Here is a 14,959-nt window from a genome sequence, read left to right as displayed (position 1 = left end):
GTGGGAGTGTGGAGGAAGCATAGTCCATGACACATAAAGAAATGGTCTGGAGTCTACGGCCATACCACCCTGAACGCGCCCGATCTCGTCTGATCTCGGAAGAAATGGTCTGGAAAACATGGGAATGGTGGATGGAGATCCTCTTAAACTACCTTGTCACCTATGGTCATAAACAAACTGTCCCAGAGCATTAACTCAGTGAGATAGGAGAGGATGATGGGCTCAATGAAACGTCTGGGGCTGGAAAGCCTGTCTTTGGCGCAGTGCTCATCTTTACCCAGAGCATTTTGGGTACCCCACTGCCCTAACCCCCTTCCTTCTGCAGGGATTCTTATCCATGTCTTGGCTCGTGGCGTGCATATGCTATGACTCCCTTCTACGATTCCAATATCAGAGAGTGTAGGAGGATTTATAGAATCACTAGCCCTTGTCCATCCTTTTCTCCCTCCTACCCTACTCCTCCTGGGCCACAATTCTTAACCTTACATACCTATTAGCTGTGTGACCTTGGGCACATGACATACCTTCTCTATGCCTCAGTTTCTCACCTACAAAATGTCACTAGTAATAAAACTACTTCATAAGATTATTATCAAAATTAAATGAAGTGATTCATGTAAAATGACTGGAATTATGCCCTCACATAGTAAAAATTCAGTAAATGTTAGCTGTCATAATCACAGTGCATCAGAGCCCGCTGGTTTGATTGTCCCCTTCCTGAACAGTGCGCTCCCTAAAGACTTACTCTGTAAAGTGATGGGCACATTGAAGGAACTCAGTAAAATGTACTGGTATTGATTGTGATTATTACTATTGTTGAAGAGGGTAGGAAACTTGCCTTGCTCATCTGAATCTCGCCAGCTCATGGCACAGGTCCTAACATCCAGCATCTTCTCAGTGGGATTTTCGTTAAAAGAATGAATTGAATAATTAGGTCTCTGTTCTTTTCAAAATAGTCAGCATGGAAGTAAATGCTTGGATTATTGTGATGTTTCTAAATGTTTTCCTTTCAGAGCATGTGACATTCTTGTGAGCATTCTCAGCAATGGCAGGTCTTCATTCATCACTTAATCCTGGGGTTTTCAAGCTGGAAGGAATGTTAGAGATCAATTAATCCAATCACTTGGCCTTACATAGAGCAATTGGCACCTGAGATATTAGGTAGTGTGACTGAGGCCACACAGCTGGTCAGTAACAAAGCCAGAGCCCTGAGTTTTATAGTTAAGTCCGGAGGCAAAATGGGTAAATCAGCTGAAAAATACTGGTTTGTTCAAAAGTGAGGTAAGAGTGAAAATAAACTAGACTTGCTTATCTCATGAGAGTCCCCCGCATGCTGGGATGTCATTACTGGCATGAAGGCAGTGTCCAGACCAGCTCCACGCCCTCCCTAACAGCTCTCAGGGTGTTCACCCCTGGCCGGTCACCGGGTTTTCATTAAAAACTCCCGTCGAGTGAGGCTGCAGGCCTGGAGAGCCTGAGCATCTCACCTGCCCTCAGCTCACATTGCTTCTGGGCCTCTGCCTGGCGCTCTGCCCGCCCCTTCTAATGTGATGCTTCAGAAAATGATTTCAATGATTCTTTTCTCACTTCTCCCAAGATTGGTACATAACTGGTCCATTCTAGATGCGCAGGAGAGGCTAATTCAGGACACACAATGGGTGCCTGAGGCATTAGGGTTCAATCCTCTTGCAGGACCCCCAGAAGGAGGCCAGGTGGTTGTTCCTGAGTCAGCCTCACTGCACCAAAGACGAAGGCCTACCCTGTCCCTGGCCACACCCCTCACCCCGGCCTCATTGGAATGTTCGATCAGGACAGAGCTCTTGTCTGAATAAGCCCAGATATATTTGTTAAAAAGCAAAAGAGAGTTTTCTTTTAGTCAAGTTAATATCAAGACAGACATCTACCGTAGTAAAAATTCCATGGGGAAGCCACAAACTAATCGTGTTGGGAGTCAGTTAAAGCAGCTGTTATAGATTAAGTAATCTTTCCCTCTTGTGGAAGTGAAAAGGTCCTTTGCTTCACTGGAAGATTCAGGACAGCGCCTTGGAATTGTTTCCCCACCTTCTAGGGCAGGGGTGGGCAAACTTTTTGACTCAAGGGCCACAATGGGTTCTTAAACTGGACCGGAACAAAAGCATGGATGGAGTGTTTGTGTGAACTAATATAAATTCAAAGTAAACATCATTACATAAAAGGATATTTTTTTTAGTTTTATTCATTTTAAAGGGGCCTGCGGCCTGCGGGCTGTAGTTTGCCCACGGCTGTTCTAGGGTCTCCTTAAACACTACTACAGATCTCCACCCCAGGATGGGATGGCCCTCGTCTCCCAGAGTTCAGCAAGATGGAAGGAAAACAATGACCTGCAAAATCTTTCTTCAGGGAGAGTGCCTTCCTGGGAGCCAGGAGCTCAGGTTTCCACAGGAGGTGCTTGCTGAAGGAAGGTGCTCCTTCAGGGAGCCTGCAGGTATAGTTCTGTAACTCCAGGAAGCATTTGCTAAAGACTTTGCCAGACAAGTGGAAGAAATATGGCTCTAAAAATGACTGTTCCCTTTTGAACAAGAAAATCCCACATTTTTGTGGAGGGAGTAATGCACTGTAGTGGCAGCAGACAGATGTGTTTCCAAAAATAGATTGTAAGGCAACACTTGTGAGGTTGTTGAGAACCTCGCCGGTTCTGTGAATGCTTTCTCCAGAATCGCTGAACTAAGCTCAAGCACCCATTGACCTTAAAAAGGCTTGAGCTACATACATACATGTTGCCTCCTAGTCTATGAAATCATTATTGTAAAAGGTCAAATATCTTCCTATATTTGGAGAGAGGAGTGACAATAAATTTTCCTGTAAGAGCTTTTAATACAAAACTGAACCAAATGTAGCGTTGGATCCTGATGTAAACAAACTGACTATATGCAGATATTTGGGGGCCAATCAGAAGAATTTAAATATGGATCGAGTGTTAGATGATACGTAAGAAATTATTGTTACTTTTGTGAAGTAATAGTATTTTGGTTATGTAATTAAATGTCATTTTTTAAAAGATTCATACTGAAGTAGTTAAAGGCAAATATGATGTCTGGAATTTATTTTAAAGAGTTTATCAAATATATATAGCAGATGATACTACAAGGGCTAAATGTCAATTATTAATATAGGTAATTATTGTGTTGGAGTTTATTATAATATTCTCTTGATTGATTTATGCTGTGTTTTTTAAAAAGCCTCACCCAAAGATATGTTTTTATTTATCTTTTAGAGAGAGAGGAAGGGCCAGAGAGAGAAAGAAAGAGAGAAACATTGATCTGTTGCCTCCCATACATGAACCCACAAACTTTTTTTGTGTAAGGGATGATACTCCAACCAACGGAATCAACTGCCCGGGGCGATTTATAATGTTTAAAATATTTTCTAACGAAGTATGCTAGCAATAAAAATAAATACAAATTTTAAAAGAAAGACTCAGATACTACAAACAGGTCATTTCTCACAAAAGAAATAGAGGCATTTTGTAAATGGAAGTAATAATGAATGTGAAATAGTTCATTTACAAACCTAGTACAAAGCAAATTTAGTTTTTCAATGAACTTTCTCAATTCATGAAGACACAATAATGGTATTTAACACAGGAGCCTAACCATGATAAAGAAATTAGAAGGTTAAAATAATGTAAAATGTTTCATTTACATTATCCCAAAATGAAGTTTAAAATTTTTTTTAAAAGTCTAAATGTATGGTGCCAGGTGGGTACTAGAAATATCAGGGGAACACTTTATGAAATATATGATTGTCTAACCACTATGCTGTACACATGAGACTAGTACAAAATAATATTGAAAGTAAACTATAATTGAAAAAAGTCACTTTCTTTTAGTATATCTTTGATAATTTATAATAAAAATTGTTATCCATATAGATGACTGTAACGTTAATATGTTTAGTGTTGGTTGATTTTGTTAAAATATGAGTTAAAAATGTACAGGTTCTTTACATTACATAGGAAAGTAAATTCAAATTGCATAAACCCAACCCATCAGGAGCGAGGTGGGTTACTTGTGCCTACCTGGGTAACAAGGGGATCTCACAGAACTGTGTGTAATCACTTGGGTTCCCACGCGGTTTAGTTGTCTCTGAGGATGCCGCTGGCGGACGATGCTTCCTCAGGACCGACTTCACATTGTCAGCAGGACTTCACATGAACTTACCAGCAGTGGGCTTTCACCTTAAGTCACAGGCACATCTAGACTGGTTTCTGAAAGCCTGTCAGGGCTGTCCTGGAGCACTCAGATTTGAAGGTGGAGCTGAAGCACCTCCTCGCGCAGAATTATTCTAGGGAGAGAAGAAACTAGACCTAAAGCCTTCATCATTGAGAGATGGAGAGGATTCTGAACAGAATAGAGTGGGTTGTACTCTAATTCTGCATAGTGGGACATCCCCAAGATGAAACAGACGGTGCTTTTACATTAGGGCAGGGGGCCTGCAAAATAATCTGAGGTGGCCCTGCCAAGGCAACCCAGGCAGGACTCAAAATTCAATAAATCTAGGAGCTTTTTTCATACAACATAAATTTATACTAAGTGAATCATAAATGTCCAAATGGCCCTTGGCAGGAAAAAGGTTCCCCACCCCTGCATGACTAGGATAACTTGAGGAGCGTTTGGGGACCTTTTATGGTCCAGTGAAGTGGGTTAAAACCAGCGGAGATCTTGCCGCAGGGAAGCATGAGGGGAAGGAGGGGTTACTGTCTCCGGATGGAGACAGTTGTGACGAGAAGGCCACTATGAGGGGAGCAGTGATTTTTAAAAAAGTATATATTTTTTATTGATTTCAGAGAGGAAGGGAGAGGGAGAGAGAGATAGAAACATCAGTTATGATTGAGAGAATCATTGATTGGCTGCCTCCCGCACGTCCCGCACCTGGGATTGAGCCCACAATCCGGGTAAGTGCCCTGATTCAGAATCGAACCTGGGACCCTTCAGTCCGCAGGCCAATGGAGGAGCAGTGACTTTTAGTGAGGGATGCGAACAGCCCAAGGTGACACCGCAGGGGAGGAGACAGCAACAAATACTCCTTCTCTCCAGGACCTCCCGCTCTCAGGTGTTGACCAGCTGACATCAGAAGGAGAGAGCCGGCTGAGAGAGAGCAGGAGGGGAAGCAGGGAGAGTGGGTGTGGGGCACACGGGGAGATCTGCCCACACTTTCTCCTCTGTCCATATCCACAGAGCACCAGAGTAGTGTTTTTTAACATTTTCCTTAGATAGTGTAATTCCTGTGTTCAAACCCCTCTCTAGCTTTCTCTCACACCTGGAATAAATCTAAACTCCTCACCTGAGCCCATGGGGCCATCACTGCCTGGACGCTGCCTGCTCTCTGGTCTCACCTCTGGGCACACTTCCTGGGCACCCTCAGCCCAGCCACACTGACTTTCTTGCTGTTTCAGGACACACCATGCTTTCTTGACTCAGCCTTTGTCTAGAACAGTGGTTCTCAACCTTCCTAATGCCGCGACCCTTTAATACAGTTCCTCATGTTGTGGGGACCCTCAGCCATAAAATTATTTTTGTTGCTGCTTCATAACTGTAATTTTGCTACTGTTATGAATCGTAATGTAAATATCTGATATGCAGGATGTATTTTCATTGTTACAAATTGAACATAATTAAAGCATAGTGATTAATCACAAAAACAATATGTAATTATATATATGTTTTCCGATGGTCTTAGACGACCCCTGTGAAAGGGTCATTTGACCCCCAAAGGGGTCGCGACCCACAGGTTGAGAACCGCTGGTCTAGAGGATTCTTTGACTCATTCATGTCACAGCTCAAAGGCCCCCTGGAAAGGCCTTCTCTACCACCCCATCTAACATGGTGACCTTTCTCCAGGCACCTTCTGTCCTCTCACCCTGGCTTTAGTGCTCCTCTGTTCCTGGGCTCCTGAGCGCCCCCTGCCCTGGGTGCTGTGCTTCAGCCCTCCTCCCTCCAGGGCCTTCCCATAGGGCAAAACGTCACAAGGCCAAGGGGATGTGTCCACCAAGAGCTCACAGCTTTGAATTAGGATTCAATCTGAGAAGCAGAATCACCACACACACAACTTGTGCATATACACACATATGGGGGGCAGAGGGGGGGGCGTGGATTTGTCCCAGGGATTTGACCTCATACAGTTGTAAGAGTGATTGAGTCACTGTCATGATGTCTGATGTTGAATCTTGAAATGCACAGGGCAGACAATGGGGAAGGGAAGAGGGATGTGAAGTGGGGAGATGGAGAGCAAGGTGGAACCACAGTGTGGGCGGGGGTCCCATGGGGATGGACAGAAACCTGTGTCGGTTCTTGTTATTTCTGACTTTAGGGGTGTAGGTGCTCCTTGTCACAGAGCTAAACACACACATACACACCTGGCTCCAGAGTCAGAGATGCTGAAGGAGGAGCCAGGGGGAGGGGGAGCAGGTGCTGCTGCCTCATGGGCCACAGGGGAGCCAGCAGATTAGCCACCTCACACCGGTGGCTTACCAAATGGCTGCTGCTTCCTCCCTGCCACCAAAAAACAAACTTCCCCCGAAAATCATGGGAAAGGGGATTCTGGGGAATAGGATTCAGCCCAGCCAACCTGATACATTAAAAATCTACCACCTGGCCCTAACCGGTTTGGCTCAGAGGACAGAGCGTCGGCCTGTGGACTGAAGGGTCCCAGGTTCGATTCTGGTCAAGGGCATGTACTTTGGTTGCGGGCATATCCCCAGTGGGGAGTGTGCGGGAGGCAGCTGATCGATGTTTCTCTCTCATCGATGTTTCTCTCTCATCGATGTTTCTAACTCTCTGTCCCTCTCCTTTCCTCTCTGTAAAAAATCAATAAAATATATTTTTAAAAAATCTACCATCTGTGTTCTTGACCACCCTCCAGGCATCTCCTACCCTGAAATTCCCAAAGGGCCTCAATGCTACTTCCATGATCTGCATGGATCTCCTTCCTGGTTCCATCTTTTTTTGGGCCACTCATGCCACCCTGAGGGGTGACCAAAGGATGGCTGTCTTCAGAGGTGTAAATGGAGTTGGAACATGCAGGCTGGCCAAGTGTGTGTGGGGGAGGCCACTCACAATTCAGGACAGAGTGAGAGGTGGCAGAAGAAAAGGGAAGGCCATGGCCAGCCCTCCCCCATTATTACATCCCTGGGTGAAATCCCAAAGAAACCAAGAATCCTAAATTTGAACAATTGCAGTCTATTATGAAGGCATCTTTGTCAAGGTTGATGGATAAAACGTTTTATTTAAGCTTTTAATACAGATTTATAAATTTGAAATATTTATACTTTGTGAAAGGAGGGTGTCAGTAGCTGGGAAGGTGACCCAAGGTAATTGTCACTGAGTTAATACTCCCTAGGCACACAGTACCCACTTTTCTCTTATTTAGGGTAGCAATAGCATGCATCAAGTCAGAAAGGATTCCTTTTAGATTTGTATTGTATTCTTTGAATTCACATGATTCAAAACCCAAAAGGAAAAAATGATAATCAATGAAAAGTGTCCCTCCCATTTCTGTCTGTTGTTCCTCTCCTCAGGACAACAATATTTCTTATGTTCTCTTCCAGGGACATTCTCTGCATATATAAACAAATTTGTACATCTATCTCCCACCCCTCTAAAGTTTGAATCTACATTTTAGCATATCATTTATACTGTTCGCCACCTTGCCTTTGTCACTTAATAATGTGTCTTAAAGATTGTTTCTAATTGTATATGAAGAGCTTACTCCTTCTTTGTTCATAATATTTAGCTTCATAATATTTTATGATTCAACTAGTTCCTTACTGAATGGACAGTAGGTTGTTACCAGTCTTTTGCTGTTACGAAAATGTCATGTGTCTGTAGGAAACATATGTAGAAATGGGATTGCTGGTTCAAATGGCTTATACATTTAAAATTTTGGGGGGTGCCTATCAACTGCCTTCCATAGAGGTTAAAACAAACTCCACTCCCATCAGCAATGTAGGAAGATGTCTGTTTCCTCTACTTTAGCCAACAAAGCACGTGTGACGGCCTTGAAAATGCACCACTGTGTTCTGTATTCGCCACTGTGAGTGCACTGAGGCCAGGCTTCCCACAGGCTGCTCCCAGCCAGTGGCCTATTGCAGCCAGGACTCTAAGGAAGGCACAATCCTGCAAGATGTGGGATTGTCTGTAGGTGACTTCAGCTCAGCTCTCCATCAGTCTGGCCAAACTCTTAGAACTGTGCTGTAGCCTGAGCCTCCCCCATCCAACCCTCCCTCCTTCCTTCGCTCTTTCTCGGGTGTTAGGTCAGCATCATGGTCCTAAGGTTTTCACTTCCTCCATCTTCACTCCCCTGGTTCCTTCACAGGAATTTCCCCCAAATCAGCTCTTACATATCTAATCCCACCTTGATGCCTGCTTCTCAGAAGAACCTGACGTTTTCTTATTAAGAGTGAAGTTGGACATGTTTATATATTTAAGAAACACTTATACATTTTTATGAGATATCTTTTCATCTCCTTTGCCCATTTTTCTATTGGGTTAATGGTCTTTTTTACTAACTTATAGGGTCTCTATATCTGAGGAAAATCAGACCATTTTAATATGAAATGCACAAGTATTTTTATACATTATGTCTTCTGCTTTTGTCTTTTCCCCCGTGGAAAACTATTTATTTTTTGTCAAACTTATTTTTCTGTTCTTTCCTGGCATCTAGGTTTTGTTTCACATTTTGAAAGTTCTTTACTACTTAGAGAGGATTAAAAAATTCTTCCAGCCGAAACCGGTTTGGCTCGGTGGATAGAGCATCGGCTTGCGGACTGAAGGGTCCCAGGTTTGATTCCGGTCAAGGGCATGTGCCTGGGTTGCGGGCATATCCCCAGTGGGAGATGTGCAGGAGGCAGCTGATCGATGTTTCTCTCTCATCGATGTTTCTAACTCTCTATCTCTCTCCCTTCCTCTCTGTAAAAAATCAATAAAATATATTTAAAAAAAAAATTCTTCCATCAGTACTTTTATTTTTAACATTTAAATCTTTGATCCTTCCTGAATTGATTCTGGTATAACATATGAGGTAAGGATTCAAAATTTATTTTTTAACAGATGGCTACCAGTTGTTCCAACCTTATTTCTCAAATAATCTTTTTCCTACAAATTGGAAGTGCTACCTTTATCACGTAGTAAATTTCCATTTGTGCTTGGGACTCTTTCTATGTTTCATTTGATTCTACTGATCTTTCTTGGAGCGATACTTTGGTCTATATTTTATTCATCTAGTATTATAAAAAAATAAGCAGGCATATATCAAAGATTCTGGCATAAATTTATTCAAACTTTAGCCAGAGCAATATATTCAACAGATGAATTTTTCTTTGGGTAAAATATTCTGAAAGCCTACGTCTGCCAAAATCCAATCTTCTTTACCTGTTAAGGCTGAAGTCCAAACTATAAGTATAGTCAGTTAATAAATCTTGACTTTTCTATAGGAAAATAGCTGGCTAGTATCAGTTTTGGGTTTTTTTGTGGGATCAAGTTAGTGGACTATGCTCATAGTTGGGACAAGAAATTGATCCTACAATTTCTCTGCTTACCATTTTACTTTCTCCTGAAACATGGTTCTGGTTTTTGTTTTGTTTCATCGGCTGCCTGAGTGCACTTACTTCTATAACCTTACCACAAACCACCCTTTTCTCAGTATTAGAGGGGTTTTGATTTGTAGATTGCTGTGAGATGATGCTTTACAGAACTCCAACCAAGGAAAGTGTAACTAACCAAGAACCTCAGCTGCTGTGCTCTGAAATCCATTGATGTGTGTGTGCTGAGGCAGTGCCCCAAGCGCTGCTCCCGGTGGTGACTGAGGGAAGCAGAGATGCTAAGGCAGGCTGCTCTGGATCAGGAAACACCTCTCCCAGATGACTTTGGCTCCTGGACTACCCGATGGCCTTGCTGAGCCTTCCTTTGATGGCATGGGAGTCAAGAACACTCCTATCCACCATCTTTCCCTCTCTCCTTTTCGTGGGGTCAGATGCAGGGTCATCTAATGGTTCTCAGAGCCTTACCCAGCTTTCTCCTCATCTTCTCTCACATAGGTATTTTGTCCAACTAAAATCCTTGCACATTTAATCTGTTTGACACCTGATATTTAGAAGACCTGCATTAACAAAAGCAGCCTGTTCTTATAGCTATTAAATGTATTTATTGGTGCTTTTTCTATACACCCACTAAGGATTGTCTGTAGGTGACTTCAGCTCAGCTCTCCAGCAGTCTGGCCAAGCTCTTAGAACTGTTAGAATTGTACTTGGATGTTTGATCCTGCTCTTGGCCACCTGCTTCACTCTCTGTGCATTGGGAATTGCTCTTTTTCTCAGCTGAGCACAGCATCCTGCCTCTTAAACACAGATAATCAGTCAGAGATCACTAAATCTGTGTGTCAGTAAGTCAGGACTTTCAGACTTTAGCACTGACATAGCAGAAGTGAACGGAATCGTCATCTTCAGAAAAATGAGTGCCTGGCTAATAATATGAAGAGATCGTTTCAACCTGGGCTTCGCTGGGGGTATACCCAAAGCATAGAGCTGCGTCCAAGGGGTTGAGGTCACCCTTCCTCTGCAGGTGAAGCAGTACTAATACACCATCATGATCCTCCCAATGAGGAAAGGACACACCCTTGGTTTTAGTTAAATATCATCCCTTCTGCCTTTTCTAAAGTTCTCTGTTTCCAATACTTAGATTTAATTGCAAATGTTCTTCCTCTTTCCATCTTCAGGGATTATGATATTCTGGAGAAACCAAGTGTTATTGAAGGTTAAAAATCTCAATTATTGCCCTAACTGGTTTTGCTCAGTGGATAGAGCATCGGCCTGCGGACTGAAGGGTCCCAGGTTCGATTCCAGTCAAGGGCATGTACCTTGGTTGAGGGCACATCCCCAGCAGGGGATGTGCAGGAAGCAGCTGATCGATGTTTCTAACTCTCTATCCCTCTCCCTTCCTTTCTGTAAAAAATCAATAAAATATATATTTTTAAAAGTCTCAATTATTAATCCTCTCGCAGAATTCCAGGATAACATCATTTTCAAGCACGAAATGCTTCACAAGAGAGCTGTTGACTTGCCGCCTGACCAGATCTTTTCAGGTTGTGGCGTGCATGATGGAATGTCTCAGAGATGACTTCTGCAGGTGAGTCTTCCCTCTGAGTGTCTCTGGGCAAGATTGGTCACATCCATTTCATTGCTGATGAGGTGTTTGTCCAAAAAAAGAATGTTTAAATGGTTTACTTAACAGCTTTGATGAACAATATGTGCTTCCTAATATGTCAATTATAGGCATTTACTCTCTCATTATTAAAAATTCCTGCCTCTTTCACTGTGAAAAGGACAATGCATATGAGTAACATATGGGTGGAGTTAATCTGAGAAAGAATTTATGAAGAAGAAAATTACATAATCTCTAATTTTTTAGGGAGAGCCTAAATTTTTACCAGGTGACCTCATTATTTTTTAAAATATATTTTTATTGATTTCAGAGAATAAAGGAGAAGGAAAGAGAAATAGAAACATCAATGATGAGAGAGAATCATTGATTGGCTGCCTCATCCATGCCCCACACTGGGGATTGAGCCCACAACCTGAGCATGTGTCCTGACCGGGAACCGAACCATGAACTCCTAGTTCATAGGTTGACACTCAACCATTGAGCCACACTGACAGGGCAAACATGTCCTACTTCTTTCATTTGTTTCAATGCTATGTCATAATCAACATATTTATTTTTAATAGCTACATAATATTCCATCATTCATATGTAATTTACTTCATCACTCCTAACTGTTAAACACCTAGGTATTTGGGGGTGTTTGATTTTTAAATAGCCTGTTAAGGCCATTATAAACATCATGTAACTTTTTAAAAAATGTATTTCCTTTGTGGTCAGTTCCAAGGAATAGTATCTACACCAGGGTTGGGCAAACTTTTTGACTCGAGGGCCACAATGGGTTCTTAAACTGGACCGGAGGGCCGGAACAAAAGCATGGATGGAGTGTTTGTGTGAACTAATATAAATTCAAAGTAAACATCATTACATAAAAGGGTACGGTCTTTTTTTTTTTTAGTTTTATTCATTTCAAATGGGCCAGATCCATCCCGCGGGCCGTAGTTTGCCCACGGCTGATCTACACTAATAAAAGAGAAAGATGTAAATTGACTGTCCCTTTGTGACGCCCACCAGCCAATCAGGAGTGAGTATGCAAATTATCCTGACAAAGATGGCGGGCCTGTGGTCAGTGTGCATGCATCCCACACTGCCCCAGCCGCTCCAGGCCTCTGGGCAGTGTGGGAAAGTGGAAAGGTGGCTCCAGCCAGAGTGAAGGCAGTGCAGGCAGCCAGGGGACGGAAGGCCTATTCTTGCATGAGTCTTCATGCATCGGGCCTCTAGTTAGTAAATTAAAAAATATAAATAATGACTTTTGATAGGTCGCCTAATAGTCCTCCAAAAAATACAATACAGGCTAGTAGTATAAATAAGTATAAATAAGTATAAATAAGACATATCTTAAAAATTAATTCATTATGTGTTGCTATAAAAAATAAAGAAGAATATAATAAAGTGCTCATAAGCAGTTCAAGTTAGCAAGACTTAAGAAGAAGCAACACACAGGACAGGCAAAAGGCTTAGAGAGGGCTGTTCTATCCTAAGAAAGGAGGCTCTGAAGGTGAGAATGTCATGTGTGAGGTGTTAACCAGTCTTACTGACAGATATTTTTTCTTTTTTGAGAAAGATTGGGTTTAAATTGGGACTTTAAAAAGGTTATGGTATTAGTAGCCAAGAATATTTAAGGCAGAGGAGCACACCAAGAATGAATTTTGAGTCCAGACATAAGTTGACATCCCAGATCCTTTTTTTTTTTAACCTTGTGGCCTTGGGCAAATTCCATACCCTTCCTCAGCCTCATGGAGAGCTGTTGTAAGGAATAGAGGGGGTACATGTGAAGAGGAAACATGATCACTATCACCATTGTCAAGAACAGTCTAAGCTTGTTAGTGGCAGATAATGGCACAATCTTGAAATTGTTAAAACTTTGGTAAAAAGATTATAAAGTATACAAAGGGCCATGGAAGATGAGGAGGTGAAGAGGGAGAAGAGAAAAAAAAGAGATGGAGAAAGAGGCGGAGACAAGGAGGTGGAGGAAGAGGAGGTGGGAGAAGTAGAAGAGAAGGAAGAGAAGGAGGAAGAAGAGGTAGAAGAGGAGGAAGAAGAGCAGGGAGAAAGAAGAACAATAATATAGATGGTGTGGAAGATAAAGCAACTAATTAGGCTCTAAGGCAGTGATGGCGAACCTATGACACACGAACTTTCACCTCTGACACACGAACTCATTTTTTTGGTTGATTTTTCTTTGTTAAATGGCATTTAAATATATAAAATAAATATAAAAAATATAAATCTTTGTTTTACTATGGTTGCAACTATCAAAAAATGTCTATATGTGACACGTCACCAGAGTTAAGTTAGGGTTTTTCAAAATGCTGACACGCCGAGCTCAAAAGGTTTGCCATCACTGCTCTAAGGTTTGCTCCTTGTGATAATCCTGCACTAATAGCGCTGCAGAGGATAATCTAAAAGTTTATGGCATTTGAATTCAGTGCAGTGCAATATCTATATATGGTGTGGAGAGAATAAGTTTGGGCCAGTGTGACCACTGTGACAGGAATTTCTGATAAGTGACAGGTCTGCTTGCCTGGTGGCCCTGATGGTTTAGGGCAGGGTCCAATTCAGTGACTGGAAAGATGAGGGTAGGGCTCACTGTCCAGATGGTGGTAGCTGAATAAATTTGGGAAGATTTCAGGAATCAAACAAAGGAATTGGAATTCAGGCAGACTTCAGTCTCAAAAGGAAACTAGAGGATTAATTAGGAGGGTAGGGGGAAAAGTACCCGGGTTTCCATACTGGATAACAAAAGCAAGGATATGGGAGAGGTTGCAGGCCCCAAGCAAGGGGACACCCAGGTATCTCCTCATACCAGACACTGGTCAAACATCATCTGCTAGTTCATTAATTCATTCCTTCAACAACTTTTAATTGAAGTCCAGATTCCATGCTCAGTCTTGAGAACATAAAGGTGAGGAAGTCATTGTCTTACATTTAAGGAGATCGCTGGTGTGGGAGACAGATAAAAATACAGAATGATCAGTGCAAGGAATCAAGAGATGCTACAATGAGCTTTACAATGGAAATGAAGCTTGAACTGAGTCTTTTAAAAATGAATAGAGAGAAATTGGCACCCTCATACCCTGTCGGTGGGAATAGTTTGGCAGCTCCTCAAAAGACTAAACAGAATTACCATATGACCCAACAATTCTACTCCTAGAGAGCTGAAAACATATGTCCACACAAATCCTGTATACAAATGTAGATAGCAGTATTATTTATAATGATCAAAAGGTGGAAACAACCCAAATGTCTATAAATTAATGAATGCCTGACAAAGTGTGGTATATCCAAACAATGAACTATTATTCAGCTGTAAAAAAGGAATAAGTACTGACACGTGCTATAACAAGGATGACTCTTAAAATTATGCTGAGTGAGAGAAACCAGTCTCAAAGTGTCACATATTGTTTGATGCCATTTATGTGAAATATCCAGACCAGAGACAGAAAGCAGTTAGTGGTTGCCAGAGGCTCAGGGGAGGGGAAGTGGGAGAGGGACTGCTTAATATATATATGGGGTTTCTTTTGGAGATGATGGAAATGTTTTGGAACTATATAGAGGTAGTGGTTGTACAACATTGTGAATATTAAATGCCACCTAACTGTACACTTTTAAATGGTTAATTTTATGTTATGTGAATTCTACTCAATACAAAATGAATAGAGATTCTCCCTCTGGACAATGGGAAGGAAGACATTTTACAGAGTTCACATCATGTGCCAAGGCCAGAGGTACCAGTATGAGTTGTTTGAAAACATGAAGTACTTTAG

The sequence above is a fragment of the Myotis myotis genome, unplaced genomic scaffold (assembly GCF_014108235.1).
Source record: "Myotis myotis isolate mMyoMyo1 unplaced genomic scaffold, mMyoMyo1.p scaffold_m19_p_2, whole genome shotgun sequence".
NCBI classification, from domain to species: domain Eukaryota; kingdom Metazoa; phylum Chordata; class Mammalia; order Chiroptera; family Vespertilionidae; genus Myotis; species Myotis myotis.
This window is presented reverse-complemented; position numbering follows the sequence as displayed.